This window comes from Arachis ipaensis, chromosome B04 (genome assembly GCF_000816755.2).
Source record: "Arachis ipaensis cultivar K30076 chromosome B04, Araip1.1, whole genome shotgun sequence".
Taxonomy (NCBI): domain Eukaryota; kingdom Viridiplantae; phylum Streptophyta; class Magnoliopsida; order Fabales; family Fabaceae; genus Arachis; species Arachis ipaensis.
In genome coordinates, this window is record NC_029788.2 from 11,572,294 (window position 1) to 11,581,951 (window position 9,658).

Genomic DNA, 9,658 nt, shown 5'->3' on the forward strand with positions numbered 1-9,658 from the left:
GAGGATTTGGAGTCTGCCCGAGCTGACTATGCTGAGCTCCAGGGTCATCTTGTAGGCAGTGTAAATGCTGCTTATGAGAATTTAAAGGATCAAGTTCGAGTTCTTGCGCCCGAGCTTGACCTTACTCTTTTCAACTTGGACAACATTGTAAAAGATGGTAAGATTGTCCCAGATGACCCTGATGATGATGATGATGTCGACCCTCCTCCTGTGCCTTCTGCCAAAGTCTCCGTTGCCCCGCCTTCTTCAACTCTGGCAGCTGAAGTCGGTCAGCCTGAGTCTGATCCCGATGTCCAGATCCTGAACCGGGATGATAGAATGGTAGATACGGTACCTCTTCAGACTCGTCCTCCTTCACCTCGGGATGCTGCTACTGGGAAGTCTTTGGATTCTCTCTAATTATTTCTGATGTATTTGTGTATAGCCCGGCCTATGAGCTTTGAACTCTTTTATTTTGTAGTTTTATGGTCTTGACTTCTGGATACTTTTAGTTGCTTTTTTAGCAACCTTATTTTGAAAAAACAAAGGTAGTTTTTCAAGCCTCTTGGGGTCGACTTCAGGTGACCTCTTGAGTCTTGTTATTATAACAACCTTGTTTCTTTTGTGATATGCTTGTCTGCATTTTTCTGAAAACTTCTGGAATCTTGAGAGTGTTGGAGCCTTGTTGTCCAATCTCTTTTGATTGCCTTTTGTGTTTTATTTTCTGTTTGAGTTGAAGCTAGCTTCGTGCAACTAGTCTTTTTTGCATTCTCTGATATGGTGCCTGTCTTTCTTGATTTTCTTGAGGTCCTGGCTTTTTGGGTCCGACTTGGGTCCCTTATAGCGCCTACCTTCTGCCTTCTTTAATTTGATCATGTTTGAAGTTGTTTCTAGTAATCCATTTTGCTTGGACCTTGGCGGGTCTCTTTCTCTGGATTATAACTTTTTGGTTTAGGCCGACTTCATCATGTCGGTCCCTTCTAAGTTATTTCTAGTAATCCATTTTTCTTGGACCTTGGTCAGGTCTCTTTTATGGATTACTTTTTATAACTTTTTGGTTTGGGCCGACTTCATCATGTCGGTCCCTTCTAAGCTATTTCTAGTAATCCATTTTTCTTGGACCTTGGTCAGGTCTCTTTTATGGATTACTTTTTATAACTTTTTGGTTTGAGCCGACTTCATCATGTCGGTCCCTTCTAAGTTATTTCTAGTAATCCATTTTTCTTGGACCTTGGTCAGGTCTCTTTTATGGATTAATTTTTATAACTTTTTGGTTTGGGCCGACTTCATCATGTCGGTCCCTTCTAAGTTATTTCTAGTAATCCTCTTTTTTAGGGCTCGCCAGGCCTCTTTTCAGGGATTTACTTTTTATAACTTTGGTTATTGTGGTCGACTGGTTCGACTTCTTTACGTCGGCCTGTCTTTAAGTTATTTTTAGCAACCCATTTTTATTAAGACCTCGTCAGGTCCTTTCTATGGATCACTTTCGATAACTTCTTATATTATTTTGTTTTTGTCGCCTATTCATCTTTGCGGATTTTGTAGAAATTGGGTTTGATCCCCGTTTGGTCGAACTTTTGATGAATTTGGTTTTCATCTTTGTTGGTCTTTATCGTGATCGAGCAGTGAATTTGATTTTCAATTTCTGTCGATTTGTAGCTTTATAATCGGGCGATGAATTTTTTGCGTTTCAGATTAATGCGTCTTGATAAGAAGATTTGTAGAGAATCTAAAAACTTTATTTAAAATAAAGAAAATGCAAATATATACATGTGGGCATTTTATCCCTCTAAGTGAGGCAGTTCATGGATCTTGGCTTGGTGCCTCGTTAAAAAACCTTTTTCAGAAAAAAGAGTGCACCTCATCCTAAGATCTTTTATTACCTCCTAACTGTAATACCTTCTTAAGTTGCAGGCGTGCCATGACCTTGGAAGCTCTCGCCCTTCGAGTTCGGTCAGCCTGTAGTATCCCTTTCCGAGCACTTCTACGACTCAGTAGGGTCCTTTCCAGTTTGCTGCCAGCTTTCCTTCTCCAGGTCGACTTGTTCCGATATCATTTCGGATTAAGACGATATCACTCTCGACAAAACCTCGCTGTACTACTTTTCAGTTGTATCTTGAGGCCATCCGACGTTTTAACGCCTCTTCCTTGATCCGAGCTCTTTCTCGAATTTCTGGAAGTAGGTCAAGTTCCTCCTTCTGAAATAGGAAATTGGCCTCTTCATTGTAGTGGATTACTCTGGGTGATTCTTCTTCGACCTCCACTGGGATCATTGCCTCCATTCCGTAAGCTAATCGGAAAGGTGATTCCTTTGTGGTAGAGTGTGGAGTTGTCCGATATGCCCATAGGTCTTGTGGGAGCTCTTCAGCCCAGGCTCCCTTTGCATCCTGTAATCTCCATTTTAGCCCAGCTAATATAACTTTATTGGCGGCTTCTGCCTGTCCATTGGCCTGGAGATGTTCTACGGATGTGAATTGGTGCTTTATTTTCGAGCCGGCCACCAATTTTTGAAGCCTGCGTCTGTGAATTGAGTGCCATTATCTGTGGTGATGAAGTAGGGGACCCCAAACCTTGTGATAATGTTTCTATATAAGAATTTTCGACTTCTTTGAGCAGTGGCGTTAGCTAGGGGCTCTGCCTTAATCCACTTTATAAAATAATCTACCCCAACGATGAGGAACTTGACCTGTCCTGATCCTTGGGGAAAAGGTCCTAGGAGGTCAAGTCCCCATTTTACAAATGGCCAGGGTGAGGTTATGCTGATGAGCTCCTCTGGTGGGGCGATATGAAAATTAGCATGCTTCTGACATGGTGGACATGTCTTTACGAATTCCATTGCTTCTTTTTGTAAAGTTGGCCAATAGAGTCCGGCCCAGAGTACTTTTTTGGTGAGGGCTTGTGCTCCAAGATGGTTGCCATAAATGCCACTGTGTACTTCTTCTAAAACTTCTTTTGTGTTGGAAGTCGGCACACATTTTAACAGTGGTGTTGAAATCCCTCTCTTGTATAGAGTATTGTTTATGATGGTGTAGTATTGTGCTTCCCATTTTAACCTCTTTGCTTCCTTCTTATCTGTAGGGAGTGTTTCTGTTTTGAGGTAATTAATTATGGGAGTCATCCATCCTTGATCCAGACCTGTTATGGCTAGGACCTTTTCTTCTTCCGAGATTGATGGGTTTTGCAGCATCTATTGGATGAGGCTTTTGTTGTTGCTCTCTAGTTTGGTACTGGCTAGTTTTGAGAGTGCATCAACTCGAGCATTCTGTTCCCGGGATATGTGGCGGACCTCATATTCCCCAAGTTGTCCGAGTTGTTCCCTGTTTTTGTCTAAGTACTTTTTCATGGTGGGATCCTTGGCTTGGTAACTCTCTGCTATTTGTGAGGTAACTACTTGTGAGTCACTGAAGATGATAAGCTTCTGAGCTCCAATCTCCATAGCCAGCTTCAAACCAGCCAGTAGTACTTCATATTCGGCTTGGTTGTTTGAGGCAGGGAGCCCGAATTTGAGGAAAAGTTCGATTTGGGTTCCCTGTTGCTTTCTATTATTACGCCTGTGCCACTTCCCATTTTTTTTTGAAAAATCGTCTACGTAGAGATTCTATTCTGTAGGGATTTCTAGGGTGTCCGTGAACTCTGCAATGAAGTCGGTCAAATACTGTGATTTGATGGTTGTCCGAGCTTCATATTGAAGGTCGAATTCGGAAAACTCGACTGCTCATTGCAAGATTCTTCCTGCTAAATCTGTTTTTTGTAAAATGCCTTTTATGGGCTGGTTGGTCCGAACCCTGATGATGTGGGCTTGGAAATATGGGCGAAGTCGTCGAGATGTTAGTATGAGAGCATAAGCGAATTTTTCTATCTTTTGATAGTTCAGTTCGGACCCTTGTAATGCTTTGCTGATGAAGTATATAGGTTGTTGTCCACTATCGTCATTTCAGACCAGTGCTGAGGCTATTGCCCGATTTCCTACTGCGAGGTACAATACAAGTGGTTCTCCTTTCCGTGGCCGAGTTAAAATAGGTGGTTGTCCCAGGAACCTTTTGAAATCCTGGAAGGCCTGCTCGCACTCTGTTGTCTATTCAAACCCCTTTCGCTTCCTTAGAGTGGCGTAGAAGGGGAGGGATCTTATTGCCGATCCAACTAGAAATCTGGACAGGACTGCCAATCTTCCATTGAGTTGCTGTACCTCTTTAACGCTGGTCGGACTCTTCATGTTGAGTATGGCCTGGCATTTATCCAGATTTGCCTCAATTCCTCTTTGTGTGAGCATAAAACCCAAGAATTTGCCAGGTTCTACTGCGAAGGTGCATTTTGCAGGGTTTAGCCGCATGCCATGCCTTCTTATGGTATCGAATACTTGGGTGACGTCGGACAGTAACAACTCTTCACTTTGTGTCTTTATTAACATGTCGTCCACGTAGACTTCCATGATTTTTCCGATGTGGTCTGAGAAGACTTTATTCATTAATCTTTGATAAGTGGCTCCGGCGTTTTTGAGTCCGAATGGCATGACGATATAGCAGTAGTTTACTTTCGGGGTTAAAAATGAGGTTTTTTCTTGGTCAGGTGGGTACATCAGGATTTGATTGTATCCTGAATAGGCGTCCATAAACGAGAGGTATTTGTATCCGGAGGAGGCATCCACCAGAGCGTCGATACTTGGGAGTGGATAAAGAGCTTTTGGGCAAGCTTTGTTGAGATCAGTGTAGTCGGTGCACATCCGCCACTTCCCATTTGATTTTTTCACCAAGACGACGTTAGCTAGCCATAGTGGGTACTTAACTTCTCTTATGAATCATGCCTCCAGTAGAGCTTGTACTTGCTCTTCCACAGCTTGGGATCGTTCTGGTCCGAGCTTTCTGCGTCTCTGCTGTACTGGCCGAGATCCTGGGTAAACTGCCAACTTGTGGCATATTAACTTAGGTTCTATGCCTGGCATGTCTGCGGCCTTCCATGCAAAGAGGTCGACATTGTCTCTTAAAAACTGTATGAGTGACTCCTTTACGTCTCCTTTTAGGATTGTGCCGATATTGGTTGTTTTGTCTGGGACATCTTCGATATGGACTTTTTCTATTTCGCCTTCGGGTTGTGGACGAAGTTCTTCCCGCCCTCGAACTCCCCCGAGTTCGATGGTGTGGAACTCTTCTCCTCTGCCTCTAAGGTTTAGACTTTCGTTGTAACAACGGCACGCCATCTTCTGATCTGCTCTTATCGTAGATATTCCTTCTGCGGTTGGAAACTTCATGCATAGATGTGGAGTCGAGACTACTGCACCGAGCTGATTTAATATTGTCCGGCCTATTACGGCATTGTAGGCTGAACTCACGTTGACCACGATGTAATCTATGTTGAGTGTCCTTGACCGGTTTCCTTTTCCGAAGGTTGTGTGTAGTGAGATGTATCCAAGTGGTTGGATTGGAGTGTCTCCCAGCCCGAATAGGCTGTTTGGATATGCTCTGAGTTCTTTTTCTTTTAAGCCGAGTTTGTCGAAGGCGGTTTTGAATAAGATATCGGTCGAGCTTCCCTGGTTTACCAGTGTGCGGTGGAGATTAGCGTTGGCCAATATGATAGTGATGACCATGGGATCGTCATGTCCCGAGACGATGCCAGTTGCGTCCTCTTTAGTGAAAGTGATAGTGGGGATGTCGGGTGCTTCTTCTCCTCCCTCAACATGATATACTTCTTTAAGATGTCTTTTGCGAGATGATTTAGAGATTCCTCCTCCCGTAAATCCTCCGTGTATCATGTGGACATGTCTCTCTGGAGTATGAGGAGGTCGTTTAGTTCGTCCGACATCTTCGTCCCTTCTTCTTTTTCTTGGTTCGTCTGCTCGGCTGGCTAAGTACCGGTCTAGTTTTCCATCTCTTACCAGTTTTTCTATGACATTTTTCAAGTCGAAACATTCGTTGGTAGAATGTCCATAGATTTGATGGTATTCACAATATTCAGTCCGATTTCCTCATCCTTTTTTGCTTTTGAGTGGGCGAGATGGGGGTATCTTTTCAGTATGGCATACTTCTCGATAGACATCTACAAGGGACACCCGAAGAGGGGTGCAATTGTGGTATTTCTTGATCTTTTCTCCATGCTGATCTTCTTTTTTCTTGGACTCTTTGTCCTTATCTCGGGAGGAGTAGGAGAATCCAGACTTTGAGGTCTCTCCTAGTCGAGAGTTTTTCTCCATGGTGATGTATTTCTCTGCTTGTTCTTGCAATTCATTCAGGGATGTGGGGTGTTTTTTTGACATTGAGTGACTAAAAGGTCCTTCTCGTAAGCTATTAATGAGACCCATAATGGCTGCTTCTGTTGGTAGACTTTGTATGTCCAGACATACTTTGTTGAATCTTTCCATGTAGCCGCGGAGACTTTCCCGATCTCCTTGCTTGATCCCTAATAGACTTGGAGGCGTGCTTAGTTTTATCTTTCTGGATGAAGAATCTGGCCAGAAACTTCTTGGCTAAGTCGTCAAAGCTTGATATGGACCTAGGAGGCAGATTGTCGAACCATTTAATTACTGTTTTTGTTAAGGTAGTCGGGAAGGCTTTGCAGCGAACTGCATCTGAGGAGTCAGTGAGGTACATTCTACTTCTGAAATTACTGAGGTGATGACTGAGATCTGCTATGCCATCGTATAGAGTCATGTCGGGAGGTTTGAAGTCCTTTGAGATTTTGGTCTTCATGATCTCTTTGATGAATGGGTCTTGGTCCTTATGGGAGCTATCTTCGTGGCCGGATTGAGTAGTTTTGCCCTTGAGATCTGCTTCGAGTTTTAGGAGCTTGTCCTCTAACTCGCGGCGTCACCTAGCTTCCCTTCGTAGGTCTCTTTCGACTTCCCGTTGGTACTCGACCTCTTTTTCAAGTTGTTTTAGGCGATCTTGAAGTGCCTCCATGGCTCCCGTGTTTGGTGAATTCTTGTCTTTGTTAGGTTGAAAAGTATCGTCTATTGTGACCTCTGCATTCTTATGGGGTGTTCTGTTCTCCAAATCATAATTGTGGTCGTTGTCAAGGTTGTCCACCATGACGATGGGATGACTTCCAGATTCCTCGGCAACAGCGCCAATGTTCCGAGGATTACCTGAAACTATAGGTCGATCTCGGACGAGATCTTCTGTGCTGGTCAGCGCTGATGTGTCCGACTTGTGGGTGGTGGCCGGAGCCGCCGCGTCTGACTTGTTGGACTTGTTGGTGATGCTGATCCTTCATCACCGAAGGGTGGTGGTACCTGCAAAGGACTCCGATGCTTAAGTTAGCAAGGGTATTAAGCATGTTTTTTGTAGAATCAGAGTATGAGTTATACCTGGGTGCTCCAGTGTATTTATAATGGTGTGGAGTGACCTTTCTGGAGATAAGATAGTTATCTAATCTTATCTTTGAGTGGAGTTATCTTATCTTTAGGGGAAACCATCCTTATCTTTCTTAGGCGTTGGCTGCCTTTAGATTTGGGCCGTGTTCCTTGGTCTGGGCCTTCTTGGGCCTCTGTAGCGGTTTGGTCGAGCTCTTTGGGAAGAGGTCGGGTAGTTCTGATCTGAAGAGGTTGGTCGACTTGGCGTCAAACAACTCGGGTCGGATAGCTCGACCCCGGGTATGAACACTCTCTAATCCTGGCAAGGAACATTGGCAAGCAGTGAAGTAGATTCTCAGATACCTTAATGGTACTTCCAGAGTTTGTTTGTGCTTTGGGAATGGCCAACCTGTGTTGGATGGTTACACAAATGCGGATATGGCTGGGAATCTTGATTCAAGGAAGTCTACTTCTGGTTATATGATGACTTTTGCAGGGGGAGCTGTGTCGTGGCAATCTCGACTTCAGAAATGTGTTGCTTTGTCTACTATAGAGGTTGAATACATTGCTGTTATTGAAGCTTCTAAGGAACTCTTGTGGATGAAGAAATTTCTACAAGAGTTAGGCATCAATCAAGAGAAGTTTGTGTTATTTTATGACAGTCATAGTGCTATCCATCTCAGCAAGAATCTGACGTTTCATTCCAGATCGAAGCATATAGAGGTGAGGTATCATTGGATACGTCAAGCGCTTGAGATGAAGTCATATGCACTTGAGAAGATCCATACTGATGATAATGGTTCAGATATGATGACTAAGAATTTACCTGCAGTGAAGTTTGATTCCAAAAAAGAGAAGGCAGACTTGGTGGAGCAGCCTATCCCCACTTGAGTTGGTGAGGGGGAGATTTGTTAGTGGGTCCCCAACCAAGTGGGGCCCACAAGCTTTAAAACAAAAACAAAAAATAAAGAAAGAATAAAGTGGCTAATTGCCACGGGAGAAGAGTGAGAGAAGCTTTCTTTTGAAATTGAAAGCAAAGGAAGCACAAAGCTTCGGCGCCGAAGAGAAGGAATTTGAGGGAAAAGGGCAGTTACATTTTGATCATATTGACCTGGTAAACTTGCTCAATTTCTTATGAAATTTTAGTATGTTATTCCTGGTGTAGAGATGAACATTAGGATATAACTTGCTAGTTGTATTGCCTTCTCTTTTGCCTGATTTGAGATACCCACTTTGTGGAGGGTTTATGTTGATTCCATCAGTTTTGATGATGTATTTTGTTGATTGTTGAGATGTCCTAGTGTCACTAGAAAGACTGTTTGTGTACCCATTATTCTGATAGTGAAAGATTTTCTGGACTAGGTCTCGTGGGTTTTTTGTCCCTCTTTTGGGGATTTTCCCACGTTAAAATTCTGGTGTCTGATTATTTAATTTCTGTCATTATAATTGTTACTTGGAGTATCTTTGGTATTGCCTATTTAATTGCACAGATTGTGAAAAAATTATTTTTGATACTTTCGCTGTTAGACAGGTTCTTATTTTAAATTTTTGCTGAATTTTCCCCAACACAAGTCAACAGACGTGTAAACTATTCGTACAATTAATTCTTATATTGAGCTACATATTAGTCACTATAAGGTCTCGTGTGCTGCTCATAATTACCCAATTTCATTCACAAGTTTCTGATACAAGTTCTTTCATGATTCACTAATATTCTTTCTAGAATTCTTTTCACTCAAAAGTCATCATCTCTGTTCTGTTTCCTACTTTCTTACCTTAATCTTAAGAATCTTTCATAGAGAATGCCAAATTGTCACCTATAGGAAAATGCTGCTGTGGCAAAACTTTAGATCATGTAGGTGGTAATAATAACTCATTGTAATATAATTTTGGTTTCAGAATTTATGTATTAAAAATAGAAATAAAAATAGAAATAGATAGGTGGATATCAATATCAAGGAACTGTGTAATCATGTAATGTATTGTATATATGCAGGAGTTAATTATCTAATTTCACTAGATAAAACTTAGGGTTAAATACTGAAATCGTCCCTAAGGTCTGGGACGAAAATCAAATTCGTCTTTGACCTTTTTTTGTTATTAAAATCATCCTTAACGTTACAAAACGTTATAAAATCGTTCTTTTCCACTTCAATTTTTTTTTACCATATTACCCTTCATTATTAATAAAAATAATATTTTTAAAAATCTATTTGGTCTCTCCCTCCACCCCTTCTCCAAGCCCCTTCCTTCTACTCTTCACCATCATCCTCTTCTTCTCACCTTCGCCGTGGCAATTACTATTGCCGAAGGACATCCACCCCTCTTTCCCTTCCTCTTCTCACTCTTCCCCAATCTCCTTCCACCTCCTCCCTCTCCCTTTTCTCACAACCATCA